The sequence below is a fragment of the Oryza brachyantha genome, chromosome 11 (genome assembly GCF_000231095.2).
Source record: "Oryza brachyantha chromosome 11, ObraRS2, whole genome shotgun sequence".
Lineage (NCBI taxonomy): Eukaryota > Viridiplantae > Streptophyta > Magnoliopsida > Poales > Poaceae > Oryza > Oryza brachyantha.
In genome coordinates this window covers 10,528,939-10,539,503 of record NC_023173.2, presented here as the reverse complement: position 1 = coordinate 10,539,503, position 10,565 = coordinate 10,528,939, and the positions used below count along the sequence as shown (strand labels likewise).

The following is a 10,565-nucleotide window of genomic DNA, read 5'->3' as shown; positions in this document are numbered from 1 at the left end:
AAATCTAACTATTTATTTTTACAAGTATAATAAATAATTTATTTAAAAATTTGGTAAGTTATATTTACCGATTCCTCTATTTTAACATAATATGTAATACACAAATTTATCGTAACGTCATATACTTTTATATTTAATTTTTCCCTATAAAAATCTAATATATATGTATCCGTTGCATCCAAAACAACGAACAGCTCTAAAGGGCATCTTAAGAAAAATCTACAGCTGAAAATGATTTGGCCCATGGAAATTTGAATCCACGTTGAAAAGCAAATGCTCGCTATTGCATACGGAGTATGTGCCATGTGTACAGGATGGATGCAGCCTGCAATCCAGCATGCACCACTGCATCTCCAAACGCGTCCAGCGTTTTTCCCCCCAAAGATTCAGTATATTATTATACGGAGCATATGTTAATAATAACAAAGTTCAGGGAAATGTAAATTGCCTGCTACATTGCCTTAACTGTTACAAGTTGGCACGGCTAGAGATATGATTTTTCTGTGCTGTCAAAATCTATTTTTCCATGTGGAGTTTCTGCCTGTCTGCATCCAGGGGTCTGCGAAAATCAATATTTTCTCGTGCGGTCGGGTTACGTAGACCGCACGGGATCCGTGCGGTCGAGTTAAGAGGACTGCACATGATGGTACGTTAAAATTAAAATTAATTTGTAGTTAGCTAGGATTATCTAGGCCTGATTGAAAGATTATGGTGCTACAACAGAAGCAGGTGGTGTTCAACGCCTCCCTGATGAGAGGACAGATGGACATCCCGTCACAGTTCATCTGGCCACCCGACGAGACCCCCTCCTCCCTGCCTGCCGACGACCTGGACGTCCCGCTCATTGACGTCGGCGCCGGCGTCGACCGCCACGAGGTGGTCTGCCTTGTCGGCAAGGCGTGCTCCACGGCTTCTTCCTCATGGTCAACCACGGCATCGACGCCGCGCTGCCGGATGAGGCGCACCGCGGCATGGACGCCTTCTTCACGATGCAGCTGGTCGACAAGCAGCCCTGCACCGGCGAGAGCTACAGCTACACCAGCAGCTTCACGGGGCAGTTTGCGTCCAAGCTACCGTGGAAGGAGATGTTGTCGTTTAGGCACTCGGCGGTGGGCGACAGCAAAGAAGTGGCGGAATACCTGGTGGGGAAGCTCGGGGAGGAGCACAGGCGCGGCTGGGGGAGGTGTACGAGCGCTACTGTGGCGAGATGAGCCAGCTGTTGCTCGAGCTGATGGAGGTGCTGGGGAGAGAGCCTGTTGCGCCTGCGCGAGCGCCACGACTTCTTCCGGCGATTCTTCGAGAGCAACGACTCCATCGTGCGCCTCAACTGCCGAAGGCCACCGGAGACGCCCGGTAGCGGTACATCAGTCTAGCTGGGCTTTATATAGGCACGCATTGTGCGGGCATTTTAAAACGATCGCACGTCCGGTAGGGGTACATCAGTCTAGCTGGGCTTTATATAGGCACGCATCATCGTGTGCGGATGTTTTAAAATGATCGCACGGGATAATGTATTTTTCCGTGTGAGCGACAGTCCGGTACCGGTCCGCCAATTTTTTTCAGATCGTGCCACTTACGGCCCATCTAAAAACAAAAGGGGCATGTGTCCAGAAGAATAATTCCAACCATTTAAGTAAGCAATCTTCCGGGTACAGAGTTGCCATGATGATCCCATCGAGGAGCCTCTATGAACCATGCACACTGTGCAAGTATATGTCAGAGCGGTGAGTCGGTAATGTTAGAGATATAGATACATACAGTTAGAGATAACAGAGTCCAATAGAAACTCTAAAGATAAAGAGAAAATCCTAGAGAGATATGATAGAATATTTATCTTGTACTTGAAGTTTCTAGCTCCTACATACCTATAAATATACCTGAGGATCGGTGCAATATATAACAGAACTCAACAGATCATAGATTTCTCCCCATCTAATATTTTTCACATGGTATCAGAGTCTAGATAAAAAAACTAGTTATCAACTTCGAGTCCACGTCGACACGCCGGCGACAAGCTGCCGCCAGTGAGCCCATCAACTGATTTTCGGCTGACCGTTCTACGGAAAGAAGACGAGAACGGACGCCAGCCATCCATCATCAATTTGCACCGCCATCGATCACTGCCATGCAAACCGCTCGTCCGAAGGCCACATGCATTTATTGTTCTAGAAATTAGCCATGTATTTATTTTCAATAATTAGTATTAGATCAATTTTTAGTCACCCAAAATCATCTACAGATTAGATTATATTTCTTAGATTAGTTTTTTCTAACTACAAAATCTTCAAGTCCAAACGGCAGAAGTAGAGGAGCGACGACATCAATAAACCAGCAAGCAAGCACTACATCAAGCAACCGACGTCTTCATCGAGTCTTCACGTCTGCCATCAGCATGCATTAAAGTAACACCGCTAATGGTCTACATCAACATGGGAACAACACGACGTCGCTTCGTCCACAACGATGGACAAACATCTCGCGTCCTCTGACAGGAATCTCTACAAGACGTTTCATCGACGTCGGCATCAACCGCGTCATCTACGACAGGCAAATACTGCATCAACCTGGCATCATTACGTTGGTGACCTCCTACACGACGTACGGAGTACAACCAAAAATTGGTGACCCGACGTCAACGACGTTCTCTAACATCTGCAAGATGACCCAAGGACATCCTCTGACATCTGCAAAAACGCTTCCAATGGCATCCTCTGACATCTGCAAGGTGTCTCATCTATGATCGTAGCTCCGTCTCCAATTTTTTTTCGCCTTCGGCTATATGTGGCTACATCAACTATCATGTCTACAACTATCACGGCTACCACATGATTGACTACCTCGACATACATTACAACAAATCATTAGCGACAACTCCAGTTAAAAGCGTCCGTGTCATCGCTATCGTCCATGACACTCCTGCTATGACTGCGGGAGGGAATAGAGGAGAGAGACAAGGGACGACACAAAAGGGGACGCAATCACTGAGGTGTAGGATTATCCATCAGAGATGCAATTGATGATGGAGAAATAAAGAAGAAAAGATGGTGAAACACAGGATTTCAAATCCAGTCGCAATCGTTCGCTTTGCTCCCGTCACGACTGGGCGGGAATGTTAGAGATATAGATACATACGATTAGAGATAACAGATTCCAATAGAAACTATAGAGATAAAGCGAAAATCCTATAAAGATATGATAGAATATTTATCTTTTACTTCAAGTTTTTATCTTCTATGTACCTATAAATATACCCATGGGGATCAGTGCAATATACAACAGAACACAACAAATCATAGATTTCTCCCCCATCCAATATTTTTCACAGGTGACCCCTCCAGCTGCCTCCATGGAATAAACAACACTTCAATGTTTGCTATCTCTACTATTATAAATATTTTAAAGTGTTTCCTTCGTCTGTCCTTCGGACGTAGTTTTTTTATCATTGGAAACAATGCCATCCAATATGTGCGGAACAATTTTCATGAGTGTTGATAATTTAATTACCAGAAACACTTTTTGTATGGTGATGATTTTTTGTTAGGAGGGTCCATAACATCGTTGGCTTGGGATATATATATACTATTATAAAAAACGGTAACGATTCTGTCAATTTTTTTATCCGTCGTCCTCGTGGGCCGTTCTGCGCCAGGTCGCGCGTCGCGCTCGCCATCCCACTCGCACCGTTGCACGCAATCGCTCGCCGGCCTGTCCGTGCAATGGGCCGCGGCCCATACGCGCGTCAAATACACACTTCCACGCGTTGCACGTATACTCCATGCCGTTCAAGCCCAACTGGCAGGAGGCCGCTACTTCTCTACACCGATGCATAGTTGTGAGGTGCAGATCGATGATTTGATCTAGGAATTTAATTAAACACACTTCTTTATGTTTTTAGATGTCTACTATTTCGTCGGCGCATGAGCATATATGAGTATGCTGCAATTAATCTGATACATGCATGTTTGGATAATTTTGTAACTATTTATTCAATCCAGCATGCATGTTTGGATAACTTTGTGCTAACCAAAATAGTTAGCTAATAAATATGTAATTAGACAATTTCTAATCAATGCGTGATGATTATTTTTCCAAGATTTTAGTGTGTTCAATTTCCTTCAGTTCATCAAGGTACAAAATTAATCATATCGAAGTACAAACTTAGTACAATGTGCACCATAATTTTATTTGATATCGGTGACTTTGGGATATGTGTTTGACCGTTTGTTCTATTCAAAACTTTTATACACATATACAAATTCTAAGTCATGTTTGAAGTATTTTCTTTCATGGTGCATAAATAGCCATCCACTGTGAATGCACAGGACACACCTAATCCCTACCTAGCCCTTTTCAAAAGAACGTCGATTTCCATCTCAACAAAGAAAGATCTCCAAATAAATGAAAGCAAGATTACTTGTTGCCCTATTACTCTTTTTGCCTGCCTTGTGGAGCTTTGGAAAGGAGAGAATTTGAATAAAGTAACTGTCGGAAACTCTTATTGGACGAGAGAGAGTCAATATGATCAAAATAGAGGGCTCTCTTAGCTCTAGCATCTATTAGAAGCCAGCGAACCCGTCTTGTTCTTACGTCGACTATGTCAGTTTCTATTTAATAATAGAAGAGATGGATTGGATAGTTTCTATCGTGGAAAAATATGCCTATCTCTCAATCAAATAGTAATCGGATTGTAAGAAAGAAGTTCTGGTAGTTTTAGCTTAGGGGCCTACTTCCTATTAAGGACCTGGAGTTCACTGTGTAGATTTAGCAGAGGGGGTGAACTTGAGGAGAGTGGGAAGTGACTAGTCCGATAGGAGAAGAGCGAAAGTGCGATCTTTCGATCCAATCTACGTGGACTACAACCCATCTCTCACGGGACGAGGGCTATAGAGTTGTGGAGACAGGATACAGAGTTTTCAAAAGAATAGTTTAGAGATGGAAAGCCAGTAGAGTATGCCTTGCTTTAAGAGGAGGCATTTGGATAGCTAGGGATAAGGATTCCCCTCACTTGGTAAAGAAGGGTAGATAGCCGACATTGGGATGTAAGGGTGTTGTAGGATGCCTGAGAAAGCATTGAATAAGCGAAGAAGCACGAGGCAGACCTTTCTTCAGAGTTAGCAATGGTAGTGCGAATAGCAAAGCACCAGCAAGCGAAGCGGATAAGGCTAGGCATGTCAGTGATCATCCACAATACCCACCATCCCATACTTGATAAGGTTCCTCCCACCCATTCAATTACACCCCTCTTTAATGATATCCTTTGTACTCAGAATCTGCTCCTCGCTTATGATATCCTTTGTACCGGTCACCACCACATCTTTTACCATCTTGTCTACCTTTTCATATGGTTAACCTGTTATAGGGCACTTCCTAATAGAATGATAGCGGTAATGATTCTGCAGGGATTTTTCGTTCGTCTGTGATGACGTCAGCAGCAACAACAACGTCAGCTATCTCTTTGTTCTTTCCTTCCTCCCGTGCGATGCATGGTCTAGTCTGCTTCGTCTCCGTTTTTGGTACGCACGCGTGGGTCAGCAGCAGCAGAGATGACGTCGTCTCCCGTCCAGAATCCTGCAGCGCATCCATCGTTCGTGTTCGAGTGGGCCGCCAGCTGGCGTCGGAGCTCTCCATCCTCACCGGCACAAGCCTCGCCGTCATCGTCCTTTCCGAGGCCCGCAGCGCGTTCTACTTCGGTGACCCGTCCGTCGACGTCGTCCTCCGTCGCTACGCGCTGCCCGCCGCCGCCGCCGCCGCGATTGTTGCTCCTTCCCATTGAAAAGATGCAATGAACGTGCTGGCCGTCTCCAGTGCACGGTGCGTGTTTATATGGATGGAAATAGCCTCCATCGTAGCATGTACAGGATATAGATTACATAATAGAAAATAGAAAACAAACTAACAAACTCTATCTTAATCTATCTGCAAGGTTAGTTAGGATATATATGCATACTTTAACATCCCCCATCAATCACAGCTGTGTTAACAGGTTGAGATTGCGACAAAATGCTTCCATCTGCTGTGTAGGGAGCGCCTTGGTAAACCCGTCAGCAAGCTGATCTTTGGTAGAAATAAAACGAATATCAAGCAGCTTCTGTGCAACCCGCTCCCGCACAAAATGAAAATCAATTTCTATATGCTTTGTTCTAGCATGAAAAACTGGATTTGATGACAAATATTTTGCCCCTAAATTGTCGCACCAGAGACATGCTGTAGAAGGAGCCTTAACTCCTATTTCTTCAAGAAGTTTCTGTACCCACATTATTTCAGCTGTTGCATTAGCCAGAGACTTATATTCTGCTTCTGTGCTGGATCTAGACACAGTGGGTTGTTTTCTAGCACTCCAAGACACCAAATTTTTTCCAATGAAGACAGCAAACCCACCGGTGGATTTTCTATCATCAGGGCAACCTGCCCAATCAGCATCTGAAAAAGCACTAACAAGCATAGATGGACTAGCACTCAGTTTTAGCCCCATACTTACTGTTCCTTGAACATACCAAAGTATTCGCTTTACTGCTGTCCAATGAACTGTGGTAGGAGTATGCAGAAATTGACAAACTTTGTTTACTGCAAAGCTGATGTCAGGTCGTGTGAGAGTGAGATATTGAAGTGCACCCACTATACTCCTATATCGTGTAGCATCCTCCACTCCTAATTTATCCCCTTGTGTGACGGACAGCTTTTCTGAGACAGCAAGAGGTGAAGTAACAGGTTTGCAGCCTTTCATGCCCACTCGGTTTAACAAAATTTCTGCATACCTTGTTTGCTTCATCACGAGTCCAGACTTGGACCGCTCTACTTCTATACCCAAGAAGTAGTGAAGATCACCAAGATCTTTGAGTGCAAACTCACTTTCAAGTTCCTTCATCAATCTGTCTGTCGCACCTTGAGAGGAGCTAGCAATGATTATGTCATCAACGTACACCAATATAAACATGGTACACTGTTTTCTATTCAAATAAAACAGAGATGTGTCAGCCTTGGATGGAGCAAATCCAAGGTTCTGTAGTTTGTGACTCAAGCGAGAGTACCATGCACGTGGTGCTTGTTTGAGGCCATATAATGCTTTATCCAATTTGCACAGATGATGAGGGAAGCTATGATTTTCATACCCTGGGGGCTGCCGCATGTAGACTTCTTCCTCTAGAACACCATGAAGAAACGCGTTCTGGACATCCAATTGACGAAGGTTCCATCCATTTGTCACTGCAATGGATATAATAATTCGAATGGTAGCGGCCTTGACTACGGGACTGAAGGTGTCCTCATAGTCAATTTCGTACCTCTGCTTAAACCCCTTTGCAACTAGTCGAGCTTTATACCTATCTATTGTACCATCGGCCTTTTTCTTAACTTTATATACCCATTTACAATCAATTATGTTTTTCCCGTGGGACGGTGGTACTAGATGCCAGGTTTTGTTTCGTTGAAGAGCAGCAAACTCGCTGTCCATAGCCTGCTTCCAGTTGCTGTTGCTCAAAGCATCAGACAAATTGTTAGGTTCAGCATCAATTGCATTTGTAAAGTGAGCATACCGAATTGTGCCATCAGTGTATGTCTTGGGCTTCCGGATTCCTTGTTGTAGTCGGGTAAGTGGACGAGACACAACAGGGGGTGGTGATGTCGTAGCCATTGGTACAGACGATCCGGAGGACTCTGTTCCAGGTGATGATGGCGATGGCGATCCCAGGGTTGTCCCTTGGGCAGAGCCGGGCGAGGCAGCGCTAGGCGGTGGCGATCCCGAGCCGACGTCGACGCCATGGTCCTCGCGTTCCCCCGTAGACGGAGAGCTCGGGCAAGAAGGTGAGTCCTCGGTGGGAGGGGCATCAGAATCAGCACCTGTAGAGGGAGTGGGGCCCTCATCGGGGAGCTCGCCGGGCGGCCGGTGGGCTGGGCGCATGAAATCACGCCGGATGGCTGTACCGTGTTCTCCAGAAGCCGTATGGTTATCAGAAACTGCAAAATCTGGAGGCCGGGGGTTAGAAGAATTAAAAACAGGTTGGTTATCTACGTGTTCATCCCCGGATGAAGCATACAAATGTTTAGGGAGCAGCAGAATTTCAGCACGCAAACGCGCACCGGCATTGGAATGAAGAGAGGCGAATGGATAAATGTTTTCATCAAAAACAACATCACGAGAGATATAAACCCGACCACTGTTGATGTCAAGGCATTTAAACCCCTTATGTAGATTACTGTACCCCAGGAACGCACAGCGCTTAGAGCGAAATTGAAGTTTATGGGTGTTAAAGGGACGGAGATTGGGCTAGCAGGCACAACCAAAAATGCGAAGGGATTTGTAATCTGGTAAAATCTGAAAGAGTTTCTGAAGAGGAGTTGCACCATGGAGGACCGGAGTGGGAAGACAATTGATCAAGTAAGTAGCAGTTAAGAAAGCCTCATCCCAAAATTTGAGAGGCATTGAGGCCTGCGCAAGGAGAGTGAGTCCCATCTCGACGATGTGACGGTGTTTGCGTTCGGCAGAACCATTTTGTTGGTGGGCATGGGGACATGAGACCCGATGAGAAATACCGATGCGTTGAAAGAAGGTGTTAAGCTTCTGATACTCACCACCCCAGTCTGTCTGGACAGAGACAATCTTACGATCAAGAAGTCGTTCAACAAGATGCTGGAAATCATGGAAGCATTGGAAAACATCAGATTTGTGTTTTAACAAATAGATCCAAGAAAATTTGCTAAAATCATCGACAAAGCTAACATAGTAATTGTATCTGCCAACAGAAGTTGGCGCAGATCCCCAGACATCTGAGTGAATAAGCTCTAAAGGAGCACTAGACTGACGTAAAGACTTTGAATAAGGAAGTTGATGACTCTTCCCTTTTTGACAAGCATCACAAACATGGAAACTATCTGACTCACTAACATAATTTAATTTATTTTGGCTAAGAACTTGATGAAGAATAGCGGACGATGGATGCCCTAGGCGATGGTGCCACCGGGTTGAGGAGATCTTGGCGACTGAAAAGGCTAGTTTATTAGGAAAGGACTTTAAGGGATAGAGACCTCCTTCACATCTGCCATTGTGGAGCACCTTCTTCGTTGCCTGGTCCTTGATAGAAAAATGATACGGATATAATTCAAGGAAAGCATGGTTATCCAAAGCAAGACGATGTGCAGAGACTAAGCTTTTGCTAGCTTGTGGAACATATAAGATGTTTTTAAGAACTAACTTATGATTTGGGGTATGAACAATAGATTGACCAATCTGATTAATTCTCATACCTGCTCCACTAGCTGTGTGCACCTGATCTCCTCCATTATATTTCTCCCGGAGTGTGAGCTTGTCCAGATCACTTGTGATGTGATCCGTAGCCCCGGTATCGACATACCAATTGTTGTCAATACCATAGGAGGTAGTGGCAGTAGATGTGCTTCTTTCTTCACCAGTAAAAGAAGCATCAAAACGTTTATAGCATTTTACCACTGTATGACCAATCTTACCACAAAGTTGGCATCTTGGTTTATTCCCTCCTTGGTTGTTGCCGAAGTTATTGTTGTTGCGTCCGCCATTGCCACCATTGCCGCGACCTTCCTGCTGGCCACGATTCTTGTTCTGATATTGCTGCTGCTGTTGGTCGCGTCCGCGACCTCCTCCATTGCTTCCTCGTGAAGCCGAGTTGACGGAGGATTGATTGATCCCTTGACGAAGCTCCAGTCTCTGCTCAAAGCTGACAAGTTGAGAGAATAACTCGCCAACAGAGATGGGTTCCACCCGTGCGCCGACGGCGGACACCACTGAATCAAATTCATCATCGAGACCTGCAAGAATATAAGAAACAATGTCTTCGTCGTCTAATTTCTTGCCGGCGGCCGCCATCTCGTTGGCCAAACCACGCATCTTGGCAACATACTCCGCAATCTTCAGGTTGCCTTTGCGTGTGGTAGACAATGCCATCCTGATGTTGATGACACGAGCTCGGGAATGTGATGAAAACATTCCACAGATCGCATCCCAGACTCCAGAAGCCGTCGGGATGGAGACGACCTGGGTGAGGATATCGCGCGAGAGGGAGAGCAACAAGTAGCTGAGAACTTGCTGCTCCTGAGCAACCCACACGGCATGTGCAGGATTAGCAGCCTGCTCTTCCTTGCCTTCTTTGTTCTCCCGGGTGATGCGTGGTGGCGGCTGCTCGATAGTGCCGTCGATGAAGCCTGCCATCTGTGCTCCCCGAAGAACAGCAAGAACCTGCGCTCTCCATAAAGGAAAATTACTGCGAGATAATTTTTCTGTAACAGGATGCGCAAGAACAGAAGCTGTAGCGCTGGCGCCTGATGACGATGAACTCGCCATAGATTGGATGTATTGAGGAAGCTCGCTCTAATACCATGAAAAGATGCAATGAACGTGCTTGCCGTCTCCGGTGCACGGTGCGTGTTTATATGGATGGAAATAGCCTCCATTGTAGCATGTACAGGATATAGATTACATAATAGAAAATAGAAAACAGACTAACAAACTCTATCTTAATCTATCTGCAAGGTTAGTTAGGATATATATACATACTTTAACACCCATGTCCAAGGGGTCGCAAGCGACGACCAACACC

At 45.3% G+C, this 10,565-nt stretch overlaps 1 non-coding gene and 1 pseudogene across 1 annotated transcript; one reads left to right on the top strand and one right to left on the bottom strand.

Moving 5' to 3' along the window:
• The first annotated feature begins 708 nt into the window (after positions 1 to 708).
• On the top strand, positions 709 to 5,773 carry LOC102705478 (annotated as a pseudogene).
• Positions 5,774 to 9,678: 3,905 nt separating this feature from the next.
• On the bottom strand, positions 9,679 to 9,817 carry LOC121055864. Its single transcript, XR_005812848.1, has one exon. It is a non-coding gene; the product is annotated as a small nucleolar RNA Z247 (small nucleolar RNA).
• Positions 9,818 to 10,565: the final 748 nt, after the last annotated feature.